The sequence below is a fragment of the Copadichromis virginalis genome, linkage group LG16, assembly GCF_057382275.1.
Source record: "Copadichromis virginalis isolate Kocher_CV1m ecotype Utaka linkage group LG16, C_Virginalis_male_GT1.1, whole genome shotgun sequence".
In the NCBI taxonomy this organism is placed as follows: domain Eukaryota; kingdom Metazoa; phylum Chordata; class Actinopteri; order Cichliformes; family Cichlidae; genus Copadichromis; species Copadichromis virginalis.
Window position 1 is genome coordinate 20,791,380 of NC_140633.1, and position 26,195 is coordinate 20,817,574.

Consider the following 26,195-nt stretch of genomic DNA (forward strand, 5'->3'; position numbering starts at 1 on the left):
AGACATTCAAAGCTGTTTGGAGACATGCAGAGTTCCTTAAAGATGAACCTAATATAATTACACGAGTTGTTTAACTGAGGTAATCACTCTTTCCCCCACAGTCCTACGATTTTTCCCTTTTTCTGTAAAGCAATGCAAATACATTTTGAATACTTTCAGTCAAGTATTTAACATTCATACAGGAATAAACTACAACAGAAACACAGTCACAAATATAGGCATTAAATATACAGACACCATATTTACATACACATTTAGTACAAATATAATGTTTAAAAGGAGTCTGATTCTTCAACTGATAAACATTTGTGTAGAATATATATGAACTGGAAGTGCTGGGTATACAAGTCTGGCCTAAGTCTTGGGTCAGAAAGACTGCAGCAGTCCAGGAGTTTAGTTCACCGTCTTTAATGAAGCTTCACAGAAGAACTGGTTACAGCAGGGCTTGCCATGATTAATCCAACCGTGATACAGCCAGATATGCACTTATAATTGTGGCAGATGCAGTATAGGTGACTATAAGCATGGTTGTCTGGAAACAGAAACAGGTAATACTATAATTAGTAGGGTCCACAAGGGGTCGCTGTAAGACCAGAAGTTGGCTAAATAGCACATATCTTCCCAGTTGCTAGTACTAAGGCAAGAATGTGGCAAGCTAACAACAGTTAAACTAAACAATAAACAACAGAAAAATCCTTTAACCGCGGGATGTAATCATTGGAGGAGATTCTGGCAGCAATAATTAAAGCTGACACGGGCTCTTTCACAAAATCAGGAGGATGTGTGCTCATCTTCCAGCACCACACAGCACAGAGGATGCAAATATCACTCAGTATAAACCGGTGAAACGGCGCAGTCCTGTACCGCGTCTTCACCTCGGCAAAATTAAACCAGTCGAAATACCAAATGAGGCCAACAGTGGCTCGATGAAGCCATTCTCCACAAGGACTTTCCATGAAGTTCGTCTTGGCTGTGCAAGCGAAGAAGAATAAAACTAGCCAAGTGCAGATGAAGTGAGCGAAGATGAACCAGGGGAGCACGGAGGCGAAAAGAACGAGGGCAGTGAGACGACAAGAAATGAGTACCAGTGTCACGGCCTTTTAAGTTCTGGCGTTTATTTCGTTGAAAAATATAAACAAAAATCAACCCAATAATTTCAAACATAAACGAAAGTTAACTTAATCTTGGGGCTCAAGAGTTGGGAGTTCGCCTTGTAATCGGAAGGTTGCTGGTTCGAGCCCCGGCTTGGACAGTCTTGGCCGTTGTGTCCTTGGGCAAGACACTTCACCCGTTGCCTACTGGTGGTGGTCAGAGGGCCCGGTGGCGCCAGTGTCCGGCAGCCTCGCCTCTGTCAGTGCGCCCCAGGGTGGCTGTGGCTACAATGTAGCTTGCCATCACCAGTGTGTGAATGGGTGGATGACTGGATATGTAAAGCGCTTTGGGGTCCTTAGGGACTAGTAAAGCACTATATAAATCCAGGCCATTTACCATTCAAAATAAGAACACCAGGAAAGGAAACAGGGAGGGATAACAGAAACACTAAACACAAGACCCAGCCCCTAAGAGCGAATACAAAAACAGAAGAAACTAGAAAATAAACTCAAAACACTGATTCAGCAACCCAGGACCATGACAATTACAAATGTTCATAGCAAAACTAGGTAAGCATATTCTTACTGTTATAACAAACATAACTTTTTAACAAATCTGTATTTTTATTGCAGCGAACAGGTAAGGTTAAAGTTTAACACTCACTTTTGAGATTTGCAGACAACATGAAAAAACGGGGATCCAAACACTGTCTCGCAGCCTTTTCTATTAAAATACCACATGTAGCACTAAATCCGGTATCTGAACATAGTGAAATGTCTTCATTTGTAACATATTTATGGCTGTGATGAACCAGCATCTCTCTCATGTGTTCTACTACGTGTGACATGACGGTCATGAGTCTGCACACAGACGTCGTGTCGATGGCGCTGTGGTGAGGTCAGAATAACTAAGAGCTGATTACGCTCAAAACTGAGACTTTTTTTTCTGATTGTAAACAGCCTTGAAAGTTAAATGTTGCTACCAGGGGCGTCATAGTGGAAGCAAAAGTGATGCTCAGATAAAGACACCCAAGGAGCCAAAGGAAGGAGGCAGCCGCAGGTCTCTCTCTCTCAAGGATGTAACACAAGATGAGCTCATACAGTGGAAATTAAACGTTATTAAAACAGCAAATATATTTTATCGGTGTGGTTGGTTTTAAGGCTGATTTAAAAAATTGCGTTCTTTTCTAAACAGAGGAGAGTTCAGCTTTTTTCATTATATATATATATAACACAGAAAATGAAGACGTCATTTATTCATTGTTGAAAATCAGCGCAGTTTCAAGTAAACTGTGTGTCGGAAACATTAATAGATCAGTTCGCCCGCTTGTTTGAAATATTATGAGTAAGCCACAGGACCACAGGCAATAATCTGGGAGTGGGCAAAAAGACGTGATAGAGGCGGATGGAAGTGAAGAGAGCGTGGAAAATAAAGGTTTTCTACCACAGAGAAGAGCTTTTGCGTAAGTGGTGAAAATGGTTTTCGGCCTTTTTCAAACATTAAAGGAAAGAGAGACTCGGGCCATGACGTCAGAAACTCTGACAGCCCGTTCTTTGTGGGCGTTACCTATTTTCAATGAGCCAATATGGAACGCTGTTGTGGGCGGGGCTTGGTTCAAAGATGAAAGGCAAGAGAACCAGGCCGTGACGTCACAGTCAACCCAAGTCTATAAATTGCAGGTGAAACCCACATTGGACCAGCACGTTTCTTACAGTCACGAGCGATACACTGGATGAGATTTTGTTCTGCGACCCTCAGTCATATTTGAATGTCTTTGTAACATCGTAGCTTAAATGTCAAAAACGAGTGACCAACAAGCAAAACCAGAATTAGTGTGCACTCTGCCAGAGAGCACACTGGGCGACCTGGAGATCGAGGAGAAAGAAAATTTAAAAGTCCCAGAAGAGCAGAAAGTGGTGAAGGACACGAAAGAAATGCAGAACAAAGTGGACGAGCAGACAGAGCCATTAGCCGAGGCTAAGACAGAGAAAAACGACACGGCAACCCCAGATTCCTCCTCAAAGTTGTGTGTCAACAAAGTTGTTCAGTTGATGGTTTCAAACGCCACAGAAAAAGCTGAACTGAACCAAGTGAAAAATGCACTCGAAGAAACGGCCAAACTGGCAAAGAAAGAGTGTGAAGAGGCCAAAAAAGCAGTGAATGAAGCACAGGCAGCACTGTCAGAGGAGAAGACAATGGTAGAGGACGCAAAGAGACAAACTGAACAGGAAAAACAAGTGTTAGAAGAAGTGCAGTTTGTATTCAAAGATGAGACCAATCGGGCTTCAGCTTCAGCTTTGGAAAAGACACTGAAGCTGCAGAAAAAGGTGCGCGTCAACTGGGTTATTCAGTTGGTGGTTTTACTGGCCAAAGAAAAAGTCTCCTCCAAATACAAGATCTTCACAGAGCGCCTCACTCCTAACTGCATCAGCCATCGTCTGATTGAGAAAATCTGGCCTGAAGTTGAGGAGAAACACTTGAATTTATCCCACGACAGCATTTTTAATGTGGGCAAGGCCATTCTCAAGGATCTTTGCAACACACACAACTGCAAAGAAAACCTTTTGATTTTTAATCTGAGGGAGCAGCTTGACAATGTTACCGTCTCAATCTTTACCAAACACCTCTTGGCATTACCACCAAGAGTACTCAGTGTCTCTAAAGACAGGCAAGAGTACAAGGAGGTGGTAAAAAATGTGACCAAAGATCTGGTAATGCACGCCATGAGCGAAGGAAATGAGACGATGATACTGAATCCAGTAGCATCCGAGTTTATTGTAGAGAGGCTTTTCCAGAAGATCTGGGACAAAATTTTGTCAAAAAAGTACAAAATGTCCTTGGAGAACATTGGAGAACTCGCCCTGACAATATACAATGAACTCCATGACAGGTGGGATTCTCCAATGCTCTTAATGTGGTCAAGAAACCCAGTAATGGATGAAGCAATCGTCAGCAGCTTCAAAAAACATGCAAAATTGAGGAGCCAAAACATCATCTTTAGGGCTTTCTCATGTGCACGCTAAAATCGAACCAACACGTGCATGTGAATATTCATTTCAATTGGGCTTTCTAAATTTAATTTTGAAACCAGAGTGGTTAAAAATCACTACTCTTCTTCTCCCAACTTCCTTCCCTCATCACCAACTGGCCGAGGCAGATGGCCACCCCATCCTAGAGCCTGGGTCTGCCGGAGGTTTCTCTCTTTTAAAAGTGAGTTTTTCCTTCCCACTGTCGCCAAAGTGCTTGCTCTAGGGGATTGGAGTCTTTGTGCATTATTGTAGGGTCTTGACTTTACATTATAAAGCACCATGAGGGAAGTGTTGTTGGGATTTGGTCTGTTTCTTAACTCAAAAAGTCCAGTTACAACAGGACATTTTGAGTTAAAAAACAGAAAAAAAATAAAAAAAATAAAAATGAAAAAAAAAAACCTTTGCATTTGTGCTTTGTTTCATTTACTATTTAAGAAGTTTGTTCTTCCTGCAACTTTTAAAAACAACAAACAACAAATAGCTGAGCTGTTGGATTTACTAAGTGCATCCAAGAATACAAACAAGCAGTCCTCACACACATTTGAGAAAAACTGAGAGACCTTTGAATCTTTATAGCTTACTGAATATTCATCTCTTTACTTTGTCTGCATGTGTCCACTTTTTTTCTTTTTCTATTTGTATTATTCTCATTTCAAAGACATTCAAAGCTGTTTGGAGACATGCAGAGTTCCTTAAAGATGAACCTAATATAATTACACGAGTTGTTTAACTGAGGTAATCACTCTTTCCCCCACAGTCCTACGATTTTTCCCTTTTTCTGTAAAGCAATGCAAATACATTTTGAATACTTTCAGTCAAGTATTTAACATTCATACAGGAATAAACTACAACAGAAACACAGTCACAAATATAGGCATTAAATATACAGACACCATATTTACATACACATTTAGTACAAATATAATGTTTAAAAGGAGTCTGATTCTTCAACTGATAAACATTTGTGTAGAATATATATGAACTGGAAGTGCTGGGTATACAAGTCTGGCCTAAGTCTTGGGTCAGAAAGACTGCAGCAGTCCAGGAGTTTAGTTCACCGTCTTTAATGAAGCTTCACAGAAGAACTGGTTACAGCAGGGCTTGCCATGATTAATCCAACCGTGATACAGCCAGATATGCACTTATAATTGTGGCAGATGCAGTATAGGTGACTATAAGCATGGTTGTCTGGAAACAGAAACAGGTAATACTATAATTAGTAGGGTCCACAAGGGGTCGCTGTAAGACCAGAAGTTGGCTAAATAGCACATATCTTCCCAGTTGCTAGTACTAAGGCAAGAATGTGGCAAGCTAACAAGAGTTAAACTAAACAATAAACAACAGAAAAATCCTTTAACCGCGGGATGTAATCATTGGAGGAGATTCTGGCAGCAATAATTAAAGCTGACACGGGCTCTTTCACAAAATCAGGAGGATGTGTGCTCATCTTCCAGCACCACACAGCACAGAGGATGCAAATATCACTCAGTATAAACCGGTGAAACGGCGCAGTCCTGTACCGCGTCTTCACCTCGGCAAAATTAAACCAGTCGAAATACCAAATGAGGCCAACAGTGGCTCGATGAAGCCATTCTCCACAAGGACTTTCCATGAAGTTCGTCTTGGCTGTGCAAGCGAAGAAGAATAAAACTAGCCAAGTGCAGATGAAGTGAGCGAAGATGAACCAGGGGAGCACGGAGGCGAAAAGAACGAGGGCAGTGAGACGACAAGAAATGAGTACCAGTGTCACGGCCTTTTAAGTTCTGGCGTTTATTTCGTTGAAAAATATAAACAAAAATCAACCCAATAATTTCAAACATAAACGAAAGTTAACTTAATCTTGGGGCTCAAGAGTTGGGAGTTCGCCTTGTAATCGGAAGGTTGCTGGTTCGAGCCCCGGCTTGGACAGTCTTGGCCGTTGTGTCCTTGGGCAAGACACTTCACCCGTTGCCTACTGGTGGTGGTCAGAGGGCCCGGTGGCGCCAGTGTCCGGCAGCCTCGCCTCTGTCAGTGCGCCCCAGGGTGGCTGTGGCTACAATGTAGCTTGCCATCACCAGTGTGTGAATGGGTGGATGACTGGATATGTAAAGCGCTTTGGGGTCCTTAGGGACTAGTAAAGCGCTATATAAATCCAGGCCATTTACCATTCAAAATAAGAACACCAGGAAAGGAAACAGGGAGGGATAACAGAAACACTAAACACAAGACCCAGCCCCTAAGAGCGAATACAAAAACAGAAGAAACTAGAAAATAAACTCAAAACACTGATTCAGCAACCCAGGACCATGACAATTACAAATGTTCATAGCAAAACTAGGTAAGCATATTCTTACTGTTATAACAAACATAACTTTTTAACAAATCTGTATTTTTATTGCAGCGAACAGGTAAGGTTAAAGTTTAACACTCACTTTTGAGATTTGCAGACAACATGAAAAAACGGGGATCCAAACACTGTCTCGCAGCCTTTTCTATTAAAATACCACATGTAGCACTAAATCCGGTATCTGAACATAGTGAAATGTCTTCATTTGTAACATATTTATGGCTGTGATGAACCAGCATCTCTCTCATGTGTTCTACTACGTGTGACATGACGGTCATGAGTCTGCACACAGACGTCGTGTCGATGGCGCTGTGGTGAGGTCAGAATAACTAAGAGCTGATTACGCTCAAAACTGAGACTTTTTTTTCTGATTGTAAACAGCCTTGAAAGTTAAATGTTGCTACCAGGGGCGTCATAGTGGAAGCAAAAGTGATGCTCAGATAAAGACACCCAAGGAGCCAAAGGAAGGAGGCAGCCGCAGGTCTCTCTCTCTCAAGGATGTAACACAAGATGAGCTCATACAGTGGAAATTAAACGTTATTAAAACAGCAAATATATTTTATCGGTGTGGTTGGTTTTAAGGCTGATTTAAAAAATTGCGTTCTTTTCTAAACAGAGGAGAGTTCAGCTTTTTTCATTATATATATATATATATAACACAGAAAATGAAGACGTCATTTATTCATTGTTGAAAATCAGCGCAGTTTCAAGTAAACTGTGTGTCGGAAACATTAATAGATCAGTTCGCCCGCTTGTTTGAAATATTATGAGTAAGCCACAGGACCACAGGCAATAATCTGGGAGTGGGCAAAAAGACGTGATAGAGGCGGATGGAAGTGAAGAGAGCGTGGAAAATAAAGGTTTTCTACCACAGAGAAGAGCTTTTGCGTAAGTGGTGAAAATGGTTTTCGGCCTTTTTCAAACATTAAAGGAAAGAGAGACTCGGGCCATGACGTCAGAAACTCTGACAGCCCGTTCTTTGTGGGCGTTACCTATTTTCAATGAGCCAATATGGAACGCTGTTGTGGGCGGGGCTTGGTTCAAAGATGAAAGGCAAGAGAACCAGGCCGTGACGTCACAGTCAACCCAAGTCTATAAATTGCAGGTGAAACCCACATTGGACCAGCACGTTTCTTACAGTCACGAGCGATACACTGGATGAGATTTTGTTCTGCGACCCTCAGTCATATTTGAATGTCTTTGTAACATCGTAGCTTAAATGTCAAAAACGAGTGACCAACAAGCAAAACCAGAATTAGTGTGCACTCTGCCAGAGAGCACACTGGGCGACCTGGAGATCGAGGAGAAAGAAAATTTAAAAGTCCCAGAAGAGCAGAAAGTGGTGAAGGACACGAAAGAAATGCAGAACAAAGTGGACGAGCAGACAGAGCCATTAGCCGAGGCTAAGACAGAGAAAAACGACACGGCAACCCCAGATTCCTCCTCAAAGTTGTGTGTCAACAAAGTTGTTCAGTTGATGGTTTCAAACGCCACAGAAAAAGCTGAACTGAACCAAGTGAAAAATGCACTCGAAGAAACGGCCAAACTGGCAAAGAAAGAGTGTGAAGAGGCCAAAAAAGCAGTGAATGAAGCACAGGCAGCACTGTCAGAGGAGAAGACAATGGTAGAGGACGCAAAGAGACAAACTGAACAGGAAAAACAAGTGTTAGAAGAAGTGCAGTTTGTATTCAAAGATGAGACCAATCGGGCTTCAGCTTCAGCTTTGGAAAAGACACTGAAGCTGCAGAAAAAGGTGCGCGTCAACTGGGTTATTCAGTTGGTGGTTTTACTGGCCAAAGAAAAAGTCTCCTCCAAATACAAGATCTTCACAGAGCGCCTCACTCCTAACTGCATCAGCCATCGTCTGATTGAGAAAATCTGGCCTGAAGTTGAGGAGAAACACTTGAATTTATCCCACGACAGCATTTTTAATGTGGGCAAGGCCATTCTCAAGGATCTTTGCAACACACACAACTGCAAAGAAAACCTTTTGATTTTTAATCTGAGGGAGCAGCTTGACAATGTTACCGTCTCAATCTTTACCAAACACCTCTTGGCATTACCACCAAGAGTACTCAGTGTCTCTAAAGACAGGCAAGAGTACAAGGAGGTGGTAAAAAATGTGACCAAAGATCTGGTAATGCACGCCATGAGCGAAGGAAATGAGACGATGATACTGAATCCAGTAGCATCCGAGTTTATTGTAGAGAGGCTTTTCCAGAAGATCTGGGACAAAATTTTGTCAAAAAAGTACAAAATGTCCTTGGAGAACATTGGAGAACTCGCCCTGACAATATACAATGAACTCCATGACAGGTGGGATTCTCCAATGCTCTTAATGTGGTCAAGAAACCCAGTAATGGATGAAGCAATCGTCAGCAGCTTCAAAAAACATGCAAAATTGAGGAGCCAAAACATCATCTTTAGGGCTTTCTCATGTGCACGCTAAAATCGAACCAACACGTGCATGTGAATATTCATTTCAATTGGGCTTTCTAAATTTAATTTTGAAACCAGAGTGGTTAAAAATCACTACTCTTCTTCTCCCAACTTCCTTCCCTCATCACCAACTGGCCGAGGCAGATGGCCACCCCATCCTAGAGCCTGGGTCTGCCGGAGGTTTCTCTCTTTTAAAAGTGAGTTTTTCCTTCCCACTGTCGCCAAAGTGCTTGCTCTAGGGGATTGGAGTCTTTGTGCATTATTGTAGGGTCTTGACTTTACATTATAAAGCACCATGAGGGAAGTGTTGTTGGGATTTGGTCTGTTTCTTAACTCAAAAAGTCCAGTTACAACAGGACATTTTGAGTTAAAAAACAGAAAAAAAATAAAAAAAATAAAAATGAAAAAAAAAAACCTTTGCATTTGTGCTTTGTTTCATTTACTATTTAAGAAGTTTGTTCTTCCTGCAACTTTTAAAAACAACAAACAACAAATAGCTGAGCTGTTGGATTTACTAAGTGCATCCAAGAATACAAACAAGCAGTCCTCACACACATTTGAGAAAAACTGAGAGACCTTTGAATCTTTATAGCTTACTGAATATTCATCTCTTTACTTTGTCTGCATGTGTCCACTTTTTTTCTTTTTCTATTTGTATTATTCTCATTTCAAAGACATTCAAAGCTGTTTGGAGACATGCAGAGTTCCTTAAAGATGAACCTAATATAATTACACGAGTTGTTTAACTGAGGTAATCACTCTTTCCCCCACAGTCCTACGATTTTTCCCTTTTTCTGTAAAGCAATGCAAATACATTTTGAATACTTTCAGTCAAGTATTTAACATTCATACAGGAATAAACTACAACAGAAACACAGTCACAAATATAGGCATTAAATATACAGACACCATATTTACATACACATTTAGTACAAATATAATGTTTAAAAGGAGTCTGATTCTTCAACTGATAAACATTTGTGTAGAATATATATGAACTGGAAGTGCTGGGTATACAAGTCTGGCCTAAGTCTTGGGTCAGAAAGACTGCAGCAGTCCAGGAGTTTAGTTCACCGTCTTTAATGAAGCTTCACAGAAGAACTGGTTACAGCAGGGCTTGCCATGATTAATCCAACCGTGATACAGCCAGATATGCACTTATAATTGTGGCAGATGCAGTATAGGTGACTATAAGCATGGTTGTCTGGAAACAGAAACAGGTAATACTATAATTAGTAGGGTCCACAAGGGGTCGCTGTAAGACCAGAAGTTGGCTAAATAGCACATATCTTCCCAGTTGCTAGTACTAAGGCAAGAATGTGGCAAGCTAACAAGAGTTAAACTAAACAATAAACAACAGAAAAATCCTTTAACCGCGGGATGTAATCATTGGAGGAGATTCTGGCAGCAATAATTAAAGCTGACACGGGCTCTTTCACAAAATCAGGAGGATGTGTGCTCATCTTCCAGCACCACACAGCACAGAGGATGCAAATATCACTCAGTATAAACCGGTGAAACGGCGCAGTCCTGTACCGCGTCTTCACCTCGGCAAAATTAAACCAGTCGAAATACCAAATGAGGCCAACAGTGGCTCGATGAAGCCATTCTCCACAAGGACTTTCCATGAAGTTCGTCTTGGCTGTGCAAGCGAAGAAGAATAAAACTAGCCAAGTGCAGATGAAGTGAGCGAAGATGAACCAGGGGAGCACGGAGGCGAAAAGAACGAGGGCAGTGAGACGACAAGAAATGAGTACCAGTGTCACGGCCTTTTAAGTTCTGGCGTTTATTTCGTTGAAAAATATAAACAAAAATCAACCCAATAATTTCAAACATAAACGAAAGTTAACTTAATCTTGGGGCTCAAGAGTTGGGAGTTCGCCTTGTAATCGGAAGGTTGCTGGTTCGAGCCCCGGCTTGGACAGTCTTGGCCGTTGTGTCCTTGGGCAAGACACTTCACCCGTTGCCTACTGGTGGTGGTCAGAGGGCCCGGTGGCGCCAGTGTCCGGCAGCCTCGCCTCTGTCAGTGCGCCCCAGGGTGGCTGTGGCTACAATGTAGCTTGCCATCACCAGTGTGTGAATGGGTGGATGACTGGATATGTAAAGCGCTTTGGGGTCCTTAGGGACTAGTAAAGCGCTATATAAATCCAGGCCATTTACCATTCAAAATAAGAACACCAGGAAAGGAAACAGGGAGGGATAACAGAAACACTAAACACAAGACCCAGCCCCTAAGAGCGAATACAAAAACAGAAGAAACTAGAAAATAAACTCAAAACACTGATTCAGCAACCCAGGACCATGACAATTACAAATGTTCATAGCAAAACTAGGTAAGCATATTCTTACTGTTATAACAAACATAACTTTTTAACAAATCTGTATTTTTATTGCAGCGAACAGGTAAGGTTAAAGTTTAACACTCACTTTTGAGATTTGCAGACAACATGAAAAAACGGGGATCCAAACACTGTCTCGCAGCCTTTTCTATTAAAATACCACATGTAGCACTAAATCCGGTATCTGAACATAGTGAAATGTCTTCATTTGTAACATATTTATGGCTGTGATGAACCAGCATCTCTCTCATGTGTTCTACTACGTGTGACATGACGGTCATGAGTCTGCACACAGACGTCGTGTCGATGGCGCTGTGGTGAGGTCAGAATAACTAAGAGCTGATTACGCTCAAAACTGAGACTTTTTTTTCTGATTGTAAACAGCCTTGAAAGTTAAATGTTGCTACCAGGGGCGTCATAGTGGAAGCAAAAGTGATGCTCAGATAAAGACACCCAAGGAGCCAAAGGAAGGAGGCAGCCGCAGGTCTCTCTCTCAAGGATGTAACACAAGATGAGCTCATACAGTGGAAATTAAACGTTATTAAAACAGCAAATATATTTTATCGGTGTGGTTGGTTTTAAGGCTGATTTAAAAAATTGCGTTCTTTTCTAAACAGAGGAGAGTTCAGCTTTTTTCATTATATATATATATAACACAGAAAATGAAGACGTCATTTATTCATTGTTGAAAATCAGCGCAGTTTCAAGTAAACTGTGTGTCGGAAACATTAATAGATCAGTTCGCCCGCTGGTTTGAAATATTATGAGTAAGCCACAGGACCACAGGCAATAATCTGGGAGTGGGCAAAAAGACGTGATAGAGGCGGATGGAAGTGAAGAGAGCGTGGAAAATAAAGGTTTTCTACCACAGAGAAGAGCTTTTGCGTAAGTGGTGAAAATGGTTTTCGGCCTTTTTCAAACATTAAAGGAAAGAGAGACTCGGGCCATGACGTCAGAAACTCTGACAGCCCGTTCTTTGTGGGCGTTACCTATTTTCAATGAGCCAATATGGAACGCTGTTGTAGGCGGGGCTTGGTTCAAAGATGAAAGGCAAGAGAACCAGGCCGTGACGTCACAGTCAACTCAAGTCTATAAATTGCAGGTGAAACCCACATTGGACCAGCACGTTTCTTACAGTCACGAGCGATACACTGGATGAGATTTTGTTCTGAGACCCTCAGTCATATTTGAATGTCTTTGTAACATCGTAGCTTAAATGTCAAAAACGAGTGACCAACAAGCAAAACCAGAATTAGTGTGCACTCTGCCAGAGAGCACACTGGGCGACCTGGAGATCGAGGAGAAAGAAAATTTAAAAGTCCCAGAAGAGCAGAAAGTGGTGAAGGACACGAAAGAAATGCAGAACAAAGTGGACGAGCAGACAGAGCCATTAGCCGAGGCTAAGACAGAGAAAAACGACACGGCAACCCCAGATTCCTCCTCAAAGTTGTGTGTCAACAAAGTTGTTCAGTTGATGGTTTCAAACGCCACAGAAAAAGCTGAACTGAACCAAGTGAAAAATGCACTCGAAGAAACGGCCAAACTGGCAAAGAAAGAGTGTGAAGAGGCCAAAAAAGCAGTGAATGAAGCACAGGCAGCACTGTCAGAGGAGAAGACAATGATAGAGGACGCAAAGAGACAAACTGAACAGGAAAAACAAGTGTTAGAAGAAGTGCAGTTTGTATTCAAAGATGAGACCAATCGGGCTTCAGCTTTGGAAAAGACACTGAAGCTGCAGAAAAAGGTGCGCGTCAACTGGGTTATTCAGTTGGTGGTTTTACTGGCCAAAGAAAAAGTCTCCTCCAAATACAAGATCTTCACAGAGCGCCTCACTCCTAACTGCATCAGCCATCGTCTGATTGAGAAAATCTGGCCTGAAGTTGAGGAGAAACACTTGAATTTATCCCACGACAGCATTTTTAATGTGGGCAAGGCCATTCTCAAGGATCTTTGCAACACACACAACTGCAAAGAAAACCTTTTGATTTTTAATCTGAGGGAGCAGCTTGACAATATTACCGTCTCAATCTTTACCAAACACCTCTTGGCATTACCACCAAGAGTACTCAGTGTCTCTAAAGACAGGCAAGAGTACAAGGAGGTGGTAAAAAATGTGACCAAAGATCTGGTAATGCACGCCATGAGCGAAGGAAATGAGACGATGATACTGAATCCAGTAGCATCCGAGTTTATTGTAGAGAGGCTTTTCCAGAAGATCTGGGACAAAATTTTGTCAAAAAAGTACAAAATGTCCTTGGAGAACATTGGAGAACTCGCCCTGACAATATACAATGAACTCCATGACAGGTGGGATTCTCCAATGCTCTTAATGTGGTCAAGAAACCCAGTAATGGATGAAGCAATCGTCAGCAGCTTCAAAAAACATGCAAAATTGAGGAGCCAAAACATCATCTTTAGGGCTTTCTCATGTGCACGCTAAAATCGAACCAACACGTGCATGTGAATATTCATTTCAATTGGGCTTTCTAAATTTAATTTTGAAACCAGAGTGGTTAAAAATCACTACTCTTCTTCTCCCAACTTCCTTCCCTCATCACCAACTGGCCGAGGCAGATGGCCACCCCATCCTAGAGCCTGGGTCTGCCGGAGGTTTCTCTCTTTTAAAAGTGAGTTTTTCCTTCCCACTGTCGCCAAAGTGCTTGCTCTAGGGGATTGGAGTCTTTGTGCATTATTGTAGGGTCTTGACTTTACATTATAAAGCACCATGAGGGAAGTGTTGTTGGGATTTGGTCTGTTTCTTAACTCAAAAAGTCCAGTTACAACAGGACATTTTGAGTTAAAAAACAGAAAAAAAATATAAAAAATAAAAATGAAAAAAAACAACAACTTTGCATTTGTGCTTTGTTTCATTTACTATTTAAGAAGTTTGTTCTTCCTGCAACTTTTAAAAACAACAAACAACAAATAGCTGAGCTGTTGGATTTACTAAGTGCATCCAAGAATACAAACAAGCAGTCCTCACACACATTTGAGAAAAACTGAGAGACCTTTGAATCTTTATAGCTTACTGAATATTCATCTCTTTACTTTGTCTGCATGTGTCCACTTTTTTTCTTTTTCTATTTGTATTATTCTCATTTCAAAGACATTCAAAGCTGTTTGGAGACATGCAGAGTTCCTTAAAGATGAACCTAATATAATTACACGAGTTGTTTAACTGAGGTAATCACTCTTTCCCCCACAGTCCTACGATTTTTCCCTTTTTCTGTAAAGCAATGCAAATACATTTTGAATACTTTCAGTCAAGTATTTAACATTCATACAGGAATAAACTACAACAGAAACACAGTCACAAATATAGGCATTAAATATACAGACACCATATTTACATACACATTTAGTACAAATATAATGTTTAAAAGGAGTCTGATTCTTCAACTGATAAACATTTGTGTAGAATATATATGAACTGGAAGTGCTGGGTATACAAGTCTGGCCTAAGTCTTGGGTCAGAAAGACTGCAGCAGTCCAGGAGTTTAGTTCACCGTCTTTAATGAAGCTTCACAGAAGAACTGGTTACAGCAGGGCTTGCCATGATTAATCCAACCGTGATACAGCCAGATATGCACTTATAATTGTGGCAGATGCAGTATAGGTGACTATAAGCATGGTTGTCTGGAAACAGAAACAGGTAATACTATAATTAGTAGGGTCCACAAGGGGTCGCTGTAAGACCAGAAGTTGGCTAAATAGCACATATCTTCCCAGTTGCTAGTACTAAGGCAAGAATGTGGCAAGCTAACAAGAGTTAAACTAAACAATAAACAACAGAAAAATCCTTTAACCGCGGGATGTAATCATTGGAGGAGATTCTGGCAGCAATAATTAAAGCTGACACGGGCTCTTTCACAAAATCAGGAGGATGTGTGCTCATCTTCCAGCACCACACAGCACAGAGGATGCAAATATCACTCAGTATAAACCGGTGAAACGGCGCAGTCCTGTACCGCGTCTTCACCTCGGCAAAATTAAACCAGTCGAAATACCAAATGAGGCCAACAGTGGCTCGATGAAGCCATTCTCCACAAGGACTTTCCATGAAGTTCGTCTTGGCTGTGCAAGCGAAGAAGAATAAAACTAGCCAAGTGCAGATGAAGTGAGCGAAGATGAACCAGGGGAGCACGGAGGCGAAAAGAACGAGGGCAGTGAGACGACAAGAAATGAGTACCAGTGTCACGGCCTTTTAAGTTCTGGCGTTTATTTCGTTGAAAAATATAAACAAAAATCAACCCAATAATTTCAAACATAAACGAAAGTTAACTTAATCTTGGGGCTCAAGAGTTGGGAGTTCGCCTTGTAATCGGAAGGTTGCTGGTTCGAGCCCCGGCTTGGACAGTCTTGGCCGTTGTGTCCTTGGGCAAGACACTTCACCCGTTGCCTACTGGTGGTGGTCAGAGGGCCCGGTGGCGCCAGTGTCCGGCAGCCTCGCCTCTGTCAGTGCGCCCCAGGGTGGCTGTGGCTACAATGTAGCTTGCCATCACCAGTGTGTGAATGGGTGGATGACTGGATATGTAAAGCGCTTTGGGGTCCTTAGGGACTAGTAAAGCGCTATATAAATCCAGGCCATTTACCATTCAAAATAAGAACACCAGGAAAGGAAACAGGGAGGGATAACAGAAACACTAAACACAAGACCCAGCCCCTAAGAGCGAATACAAAAACAGAAGAAACTAGAAAATAAACTCAAAACACTGATTCAGCAACCCAGGACCATGACAATTACAAATGTTCATAGCAAAACTAGGTAAGCATATTCTTACTGTTATAACAAACATAACTTTTTAACAAATCTGTATTTTTATTGCAGCGAACAGGTAAGGTTAAAGTTTAACACTCACTTTTGAGATTTGCAGACAACATGAAAAAACGGGGATCCAAACACTGTCTCGCAGCCTTTTCTATTAAAATACCACATGTAGCACTAAATCCGGTATCTGAACATAGTGAAATGTCTTCATTTGTAACATATTTATGGCTGTGATGAACCAGCATCTCTCTCATGTGTTCTACTACGTGTGACATGACGGTCATGAGTCTGCACACAGACGTCGTGTCGATGGCGCTGTGGTGAGGTCAGAATAACTAAGAGCTGATTACGCTCAAAACTGAGACTTTTTTTTCTGATTGTAAACAGCCTTGAAAGTTAAATGTTGCTACCAGGGGCGTCATAGTGGAAGCAAAAGTGATGCTCAGATAAAGACACCCAAGGAGCCAAAGGAAGGAGGCAGCCGCAGGTCTCTCTCTCTCAAGGATGTAACACAAGATGAGCTCATACAGTGGAAATTAAACGTTATTAAAACAGCAAATATATTTTATCGGTGTGGTTGGTTTTAAGGCTGATTTAAAAAATTGCGTTCTTTTCTAAACAGAGGAGAGTTCAGCTTTTTTCATTATATATATATATAACACAGAAAATGAAGACGTCATTTATTCATTGTTGAAAATCAGCGCAGTTTCAAGTAAACTGTGTGTCGGAAACATTAATAGATCAGTTCGCCCGCTGGTTTGAAATATTATGAGTAAGCCACAGGACCACAGGCAATAATCTGGGAGTGGGCAAAAAGACGTGATAGAGGCGGATGGAAGTGAAGAGAGCGTGGAAAATAAAGGTTTTCTACCACAGAGAAGAGCTTTTGCGTAAGTGGTGAAAATGGTTTTCGGCCTTTTTCAAACATTAAAGGAAAGAGAGACTCGGGCCATGACGTCAGAAACTCTGACAGCCCGTTCTTTGTGGGCGTTACCTATTTTCAATGAGCCAATATGGAACGCTGTTGTAGGCGGGGCCTGGTTCAAAGATGAAAGGCAAGAGAACCAGGCCGTGACGTCACAGTCAACTCAAGTCTATAAATTGCAGGTGAAACCCACATTGGACCAGCACGTTTCTTACAGTCACGAGCGATACACTGGATGAGATTTTGTTCTGAGACCCTCAGTCATATTTGAATGTCTTTGTAACATCGTAGCTTAAATGTCAAAAACGAGTGACCAACAAGCAAAACCAGAATTAGTGTGCACTCTGCCAGAGAGCACACTGGGCGACCTGGAGATCGAGGAGAAAGAAAATTTAAAAGTCCCAGAAGAGCAGAAAGTGGTGAAGGACACGAAAGAAATGCAGAACAAAGTGGACGAGCAGACAGAGCCATTAGCCGAGGCTAAGACAGAGAAAAACGACACGGCAACCCCAGATTCCTCCTCAAAGTTGTGTGTCAACAAAGTTGTTCAGTTGATGGTTTCAAACGCCACAGAAAAAGCTGAACTGAACCAAGTGAAAAATGCACTCGAAGAAACGGCCAAACTGGCAAAGAAAGAGTGTGAAGAGGCCAAAAAAGCAGTGAATGAAGCACAGGCAGCACTGTCAGAGGAGAAGACAATGATAGAGGACGCAAAGAGACAAACTGAACAGGAAAAACAAGTGTTAGAAGAAGTGCAGTTTGTATTCAAAGATGAGACCAATCGGGCTTCAGCTTTGGAAAAGACACTGAAGCTGCAGAAAAAGGTGCGCGTCAACTGGGTTATTCAGTTGGTGGTTTTACTGGCCAAAGAAAAAGTCTCCTCCAAATACAAGATCTTCACAGAGCGCCTCACTCCTAACTGCATCAGCCATCGTCTGATTGAGAAAATCTGGCCTGAAGTTGAGGAGAAACACTTGAATTTATCCCACGACAGCATTTTTAATGTGGGCAAGGCCATTCTCAAGGATCTTTGCAACACACACAACTGCAAAGAAAACCTTTTGATTTTTAATCTGAGGGAGCAGCTTGACAATATTACCGTCTCAATCTTTACCAAACACCTCTTGGCATTACCACCAAGAGTACTCAGTGTCTCTAAAGACAGGCAAGAGTACAAGGAGGTGGTAAAAAATGTGACCAAAGATCTGGTAATGCACGCCATGAGCGAAGGAAATGAGACGATGATACTGAATCCAGTAGCATCCGAGTTTATTGTAGAGAGGCTTTTCCAGAAGATCTGGGACAAAATTTTGTCAAAAAAGTACAAAATGTCCTTGGAGAACATTGGAGAACTCGCCCTGACAATATACAATGAACTCCATGACAGGTGGGATTCTCCAATGCTCTTAATGTGGTCAAGAAACCCAGTAATGGATGAAGCAATCGTCAGCAGCTTCAAAAAACATGCAAAATTGAGGAGCCAAAACATCATCTTTAGGGCTTTCTCATGTGCACGCTAAAATCGAACCAACACGTGCATGTGAATATTCATTTCAATTGGGCTTTCTAAATTTAATTTTGAAACCAGAGTGGTTAAAAATCACTACTCTTCTTCTCCCAACTTCCTTCCCTCATCACCAACTGGCCGAGGCAGATGGCCACCCCATCCTAGAGCCTGGGTCTGCCGGAGGTTTCTCTCTTTTAAAAGTGAGTTTTTCCTTCCCACTGTCGCCAAAGTGCTTGCTCTAGGGGATTGGAGTCTTTGTGCATTATTGTAGGGTCTTGACTTTACATTATAAAGCACCATGAGGGAAGTGTTGTTGGGATTTGGTCTGTTTCTTAACTCAAAAAGTCCAGTTACAACAGGACATTTTGAGTTAAAAAACAGAAAAAAAATATAAAAAATAAAAATGAAAAAAAACAACAACTTTGCATTTGTGCTTTGTTTCATTTACTATTTAAGAAGTTTGTTCTTCCTGCAACTTTTAAAAACAACAAACAACAAATAGCTGAGCTGTTGGATTTACTAAGTGCATCCAAGAATACAAACAAGCAGTCCTCACACACATTTGAGAAAAACTGAGAGACCTTTGAATCTTTATAGCTTACTGAATATTCATCTCTTTACTTTGTCTGCATGTGTCCACTTTTTTTCTTTTTCTATTTGTATTATTCTCATTTCAAAGACATTCAAAGCTGTTTGGAGACATGCAGAGTTCCTTAAAGATGAACCTAATATAATTACACGAGTTGTTTAACTGAGGTAATCACTCTTTCCCCCACAGTCCTACGATTTTTCCCTTTTTCTGTAAAGCAATGCAAATACATTTTGAATACTTTCAGTCAAGTATTTAACATTCATACAGGAATAAACTACAACAGAAACACAGTCACAAATATAGGCATTAAATATACAGACACCATATTTACATACACATTTAGTACAAATATAATGTTTAAAAGGAGTCTGATTCTTCAACTGATAAACATTTGTGTAGAATATATATGAACTGGAAGTGCTGGGTATACAAGTCTGGCCTAAGTCTTGGGTCAGAAAGACTGCAGCAGTCCAGGAGTTTAGTTCACCGTCTTTAATGAAGCTTCACAGAAGAACTGGTTACAGCAGGGCTTGCCATGATTAATCCAACCGTGATACAGCCAGATATGCACTTATAATTGTGGCAGATGCAGTATAGGTGACTATAAGCATGGTTGTCTGGAAACAGAAACAGGTAATACTATAATTAGTAGGGTCCACAAGGGGTCGCTGTAAGACCAGAAGTTGGCTAAATAGCACATATCTTCCCAGTTGCTAGTACTAAGGCAAGAATGTGGCAAGCTAACAAGAGTTAAACTAAACAATAAACAACAGAAAAATCCTTTAACCGCGGGATGTAATCATTGGAGGAGATTCTGGCAGCAATAATTAAAGCTGACACGGGCTCTTTCACAAAATCAGGAGGATGTGTGCTCATCTTCCAGCACCACACAGCACAGAGGATGCAAATATCACTCAGTATAAACCGGTGAAACGGCGCAGTCCTGTACCGCGTCTTCACCTCGGCAAAATTAAACCAGTCGAAATACCAAATGAGGCCAACAGTGGCTCGATGAAGCCATTCTCCACAAGGACTTTCCATGAAGTTCGTCTTGGCTGTGCAAGCGAAGAAGAATAAAACTAGCCAAGTGCAGATGAAGTGAGCGAAGATGAACCAGGGGAGCACGGAGGCGAAAAGAACGAGGGCAGTGAGACGACAAGAAATGAGTACCAGTGTCACGGCCTTTTAAGTTCTGGCGTTTATTTCGTTGAAAAATATAAACAAAAATCAACCCAATAATTTCAAACATAAACGAAAGTTAACTTAATCTTGGGGCTCAAGAGTTGGGAGTTCGCCTTGTAATCGGAAGGTTGCTGGTTCGAGCCCCGGCTTGGACAGTCTTGGCCGTTGTGTCCTTGGGCAAGACACTTCACCCGTTGCCTACTGGTGGTGGTCAGAGGGCCCGGTGGCGCCAGTGTCCGGCAGCCTCGCCTCTGTCAGTGCGCCCCAGGGTGGCTGTGGCTACAATGTAGCTTGCCATCACCAGTGTGTGAATGGGTGGATGACTGGATATGTAAAGCGCTTTGGGGTCCTTAGGGACTAGTAAAGCGCTATATAAATCCAGGCCATTTACCATTCAAAATAAGAACACCAGGAAAGGAAACAGGGAGGGATAACAGAAACACTAAACACAAGACCCAGCCCCTAAGAGCGAATACAAAAACAGAAGAAACTAGAAAATAAACTCAAAACACTGATTCAGCAACCCAGGACCATGACAATTACAAATGTTCATAGCAAAACTAGGTAAGCATATTCTTACTGTTATAACAAACATAACTTTTTAACAAATCTGTATTTTTATTGCAGCGAACAGGTAAGGTTAAAGTTTAACACTCACTTTTGAGATTTGCAGACAACATGAAAAAACGGGGATCCAAACACTGTCTCGCAGCCTTTTCTATTAAAATACCACATGTAGCACTAAATCCGGTATCTGAACATAGTGAAATGTCTTCATTTGTAACATATTTATGGCTGTGATGAACCAGCATCTCTCTCATGTGTTCTACTACGTGTGACATGACGGTCATGAGTCTGCACACAGACGTCGTGTCGATGGCGCTGTGGTGAGGTCAGAATAACTAAGAGCTGATTACGCTCAAAACTGAGACTTTTTTTTCTGATTGTAAACAGCCTTGAAAGTTAAATGTTGCTACCAGGGGCGTCATAGTGGAAGCAAAAGTGATGCTCAGATAAAGACACCCAAGGAGCCAAAGGAAGGAGGCAGCCGCAGGTCTCTCTCTCTCAAGGATGTAACACAAGATGAGCTCATACAGTGGAAATTAAACGTTATTAAAACAGCAAATATATTTTATCGGTGTGGTTGGTTTTAAGGCTGATTTAAAAAATTGCGTTCTTTTCTAAACAGAGGAGAGTTCAGCTTTTTTCATTATATATATATATAACACAGAAAATGAAGACGTCATTTATTCATTGTTGAAAATCAGCGCAGTTTCAAGTAAACTGTGTGTCGGAAACATTAATAGATCAGTTCGCCCGCTTGTTTGAAATATTATGAGTAAGCCACAGGACCACAGGCAATAATCTGGGAGTGGGCAAAAAGACGTGATAGAGGCGGATGGAAGTGAAGAGAGCGTGGAAAATAAAGGTTTTCTACCACAGAGAAGAGCTTTTGCGTAAGTGGTGAAAATGGTTTTCGGCCTTTTTCAAACATTAAAGGAAAGAGAGACTCGGGCCATGACGTCAGAAACTCTGACAGCCCGTTCTTTGTGGGCGTTACCTATTTTCAATGAGCCAATATGGAACGCTGTTGTGGGCGGGGCTTGGTTCAAAGATGAAAGGCAAGAGAACCAGGCCGTGACGTCACAGTCAACCCAAGTCTATAAATTGCAGGTGAAACCCACATTGGACCAGCACGTTTCTTACAGTCACGAGCGATACACTGGATGAGATTTTGTTCTGCGACCCTCAGTCATATTTGAATGTCTTTGTAACATCGTAGCTTAAATGTCAAAAACGAGTGACCAACAAGCAAAACCAGAATTAGTGTGCACTCTGCCAGAGAGCACACTGGGCGACCTGGAGATCGAGGAGAAAGAAAATTTAAAAGTCCCAGAAGAGCAGAAAGTGGTGAAGGACACGAAAGAAATGCAGAACAAAGTGGACGAGCAGACAGAGCCATTAGCCGAGGCTAAGACAGAGAAAAACGACACGGCAACCCCAGATTCCTCCTCAAAGTTGTGTGTCAACAAAGTTGTTCAGTTGATGGTTTCAAACGCCACAGAAAAAGCTGAACTGAACCAAGTGAAAAATGCACTCGAAGAAACGGCCAAACTGGCAAAGAAAGAGTGTGAAGAGGCCAAAAAAGCAGTGAATGAAGCACAGGCAGCACTGTCAGAGGAGAAGACAATGGTAGAGGACGCAAAGAGACAAACTGAACAGGAAAAACAAGTGTTAGAAGAAGTGCAGTTTGTATTCAAAGATGAGACCAATCGGGCTTCAGCTTCAGCTTTGGAAAAGACACTGAAGCTGCAGAAAAAGGTGCGCGTCAACTGGGTTATTCAGTTGGTGGTTTTACTGGCCAAAGAAAAAGTCTCCTCCAAATACAAGATCTTCACAGAGCGCCTCACTCCTAACTGCATCAGCCATCGTCTGATTGAGAAAATCTGGCCTGAAGTTGAGGAGAAACACTTGAATTTATCCCACGACAGCATTTTTAATGTGGGCAAGGCCATTCTCAAGGATCTTTGCAACACACACAACTGCAAAGAAAACCTTTTGATTTTTAATCTGAGGGAGCAGCTTGACAATATTACCGTCTCAATCTTTACCAAACACCTCTTGGCATTACCACCAAGAGTACTCAGTGTCTCTAAAGACAGGCAAGAGTACAAGGAGGTGGTAAAAAATGTGACCAAAGATCTGGTAATGCACGCCATGAGCGAAGGAAATGAGACGATGATACTGAATCCAGTAGCATCCGAGTTTATTGTAGAGAGGCTTTTCCAGAAGATCTGGGACAAAATTTTGTCAAAAAAGTACAAAATGTCCTTGGAGAACATTGGAGAACTCGCCCTGACAATATACAATGAACTCCATGACAGGTGGGATTCTCCAATGCTCTTAATGTGGTCAAGAAACCCAGTAATGGATGAAGCAATCGTCAGCAGCTTCAAAAAACATGCAAAATTGAGGAGCCAAAACATCATCTTTAGGGCTTTCTCATGTGCACGCTAAAATCGAACCAACACGTGCATGTGAATATTCATTTCAATTGGGCTTTCTAAATTTAATTTTGAAACCAGAGTGGTTAAAAATCACTACTCTTCTTCTCCCAACTTCCTTCCCTCATCACCAACTGGCCGAGGCAGATGGCCACCCCATCCTAGAGCCTGGGTCTGCCGGAGGTTTCTCTCTTTTAAAAGTGAGTTTTTCCTTCCCACTGTCGCCAAAGTGCTTGCTCTAGGGGATTGGAGTCTTTGTGCATTATTGTAGGGTCTTGACTTTACATTATAAAGCACCATGAGGGAAGTGTTGTTGGGATTTGGTCTGTTTCTTAACTCAAAAAGTCCAGTTACAACAGGACATTTTGAGTTAAAAAACAGAAAAAAAATATAAAAAATAAAAATGAAAAAAAACAACAACTTTGCATTTGTGCTTTGTTTCATTTACTATTTAAGAAGTTTGTTCTTCCTGCAACTTTTAAAAACAACAAACAACAAATAGCTGAGCTGTTGGATTTACTAAGTGCATCCAAGAATACAAACAAGCAGTCCTCACACACATTTGAGAAAAACTGAGAGACCTTTGAATCTTTATAGCTTACTGAATATTCATCTCTTTACTTTGTCTGCATGTGTCCACTTTTTTTCTTTTTCTATTTGTATTATTCTCATTTCAAAGACATTCAAAGCTGTTTGGAGACATGCAGAGTTCCTTAAAGATGAACCTAATATAATTACACGAGTTGTTTAACTGAGGTAATCACTCTTTCCCCCACAGTCCTACGATTTTTCCCTTTTTCTGTAAAGCAATGCAAATACATTTTGAATACTTTCAGTCAAGTATTTAACATTCATACAGGAATAAACTACAACAGAAACACAGTCACAAATATAGGCATTAAATATACAGACACCATATTTACATACACATTTAGTACAAATATAATGTTTAAAAGGAGTCTGATTCTTCAACTGATAAACATTTGTGTAGAATATATATGAACTGGAAGTGCTGGGTATACAAGTCTGGCCTAAGTCTTGGGTCAGAAAGACTGCAGCAGTCCAGGAGTTTAGTTCACCGTCTTTAATGAAGCTTCACAGAAGAACTGGTTACAGCAGGGCTTGCCATGATTAATCCAACCGTGATACAGCCAGATATGCACTTATAATTGTGGCAGATGCAGTATAGGTGACTATAAGCATGGTTGTCTGGAAACAGAAACAGGTAATACTATAATTAGTAGGGTCCACAAGGGGTCGCTGTAAGACCAGAAGTTGGCTAAATAGCACATATCTTCCCAGTTGCTAGTACTAAGGCAAGAATGTGGCAAGCTAACAAGAGTTAAACTAAACAATAAACAACAGAAAAATCCTTTAACCGCGGGATGTAATCATTGGAGGAGATTCTGGCAGCAATAATTAAAGCTGACACGGGCTCTTTCACAAAATCAGGAGGATGTGTGCTCATCTTCCAGCACCACACAGCACAGAGGATGCAAATATCACTCAGTATAAACCGGTGAAACGGCGCAGTCCTGTACCGCGTCTTCACCTCGGCAAAATTAAACCAGTCGAAATACCAAATGAGGCCAACAGTGGCTCGATGAAGCCATTCTCCACAAGGACTTTCCATGAAGTTCGTCTTGGCTGTGCAAGCGAAGAAGAATAAAACTAGCCAAGTGCAGATGAAGTGAGCGAAGATGAACCAGGGGAGCACGGAGGCGAAAAGAACGAGGGCAGTGAGACGACAAGAAATGAGTACCAGTGTCACGGCCTTTTAAGTTCTGGCGTTTATTTCGTTGAAAAATATAAACAAAAATCAACCCAATAATTTCAAACATAAACGAAAGTTAACTTAATCTTGGGGCTCAAGAGTTGGGAGTTCGCCTTGTAATCGGAAGGTTGCTGGTTCGAGCCCCGGCTTGGACAGTCTTGGCCGTTGTGTCCTTGGGCAAGACACTTCACCCGTTGCCTACTGGTGGTGGTCAGAGGGCCCGGTGGCGCCAGTGTCCGGCAGCCTCGCCTCTGTCAGTGCGCCCCAGGGTGGCTGTGGCTACAATGTAGCTTGCCATCACCAGTGTGTGAATGGGTGGATGACTGGATATGTAAAGCGCTTTGGGGTCCTTAGGGACTAGTAAAGCGCTATATAAATCCAGGCCATTTACCATTCAAAATAAGAACACCAGGAAAGGAAACAGGGAGGGATAACAGAAACACTAAACACAAGACCCAGCCCCTAAGAGCGAATACAAAAACAGAAGAAACTAGAAAATAAACTCAAAACACTGATTCAGCAACCCAGGACCATGACAATTACAAATGTTCATAGCAAAACTAGGTAAGCATATTCTTACTGTTATAACAAACATAACTTTTTAACAAATCTGTATTTTTATTGCAGCGAACAGGTAAGGTTAAAGTTTAACACTCACTTTTGAGATTTGCAGACAACATGAAAAAACGGGGATCCAAACACTGTCTCGCAGCCTTTTCTATTAAAATACCACATGTAGCACTAAATCCGGTATCTGAACATAGTGAAATGTCTTCATTTGTAACATATTTATGGCTGTGATGAACCAGCATCTCTCTCATGTGTTCTACTACGTGTGACATGACGGTCATGAGTCTGCACACAGACGTCGTGTCGATGGCGCTGTGGTGAGGTCAGAATAACTAAGAGCTGATTACGCTCAAAACTGAGACTTTTTTTTCTGATTGTAAACAGCCTTGAAAGTTAAATGTTGCTACCAGGGGCGTCATAGTGGAAGCAAAAGTGATGCTCAGATAAAGACACCCAAGGAGCCAAAGGAAGGAGGCAGCCGCAGGTCTCTCTCTCAAGGATGTAACACAAGATGAGCTCATACAGTGGAAATTAAACGTTATTAAAACAGCAAATATATTTTATCGGTGTGGTTGGTTTTAAGGCTGATTTAAAAAATTGCGTTCTTTTCTAAACAGAGGAGAGTTCAGCTTTTTTCATTATATATA

The 26,195-nt window shown here is 41.5% G+C and overlaps 1 protein-coding gene across 1 annotated transcript in view; it reads right to left on the bottom strand.

The window, feature by feature from the left end:
- The window catches only part of ing1 (inhibitor of growth family, member 1), a 53,604-nt gene that overhangs the window by 19,788 nt on the left and 7,621 nt on the right, over positions 1 to 26,195 (bottom strand). The gene's annotated exons all lie outside the window — the stretch shown is intronic.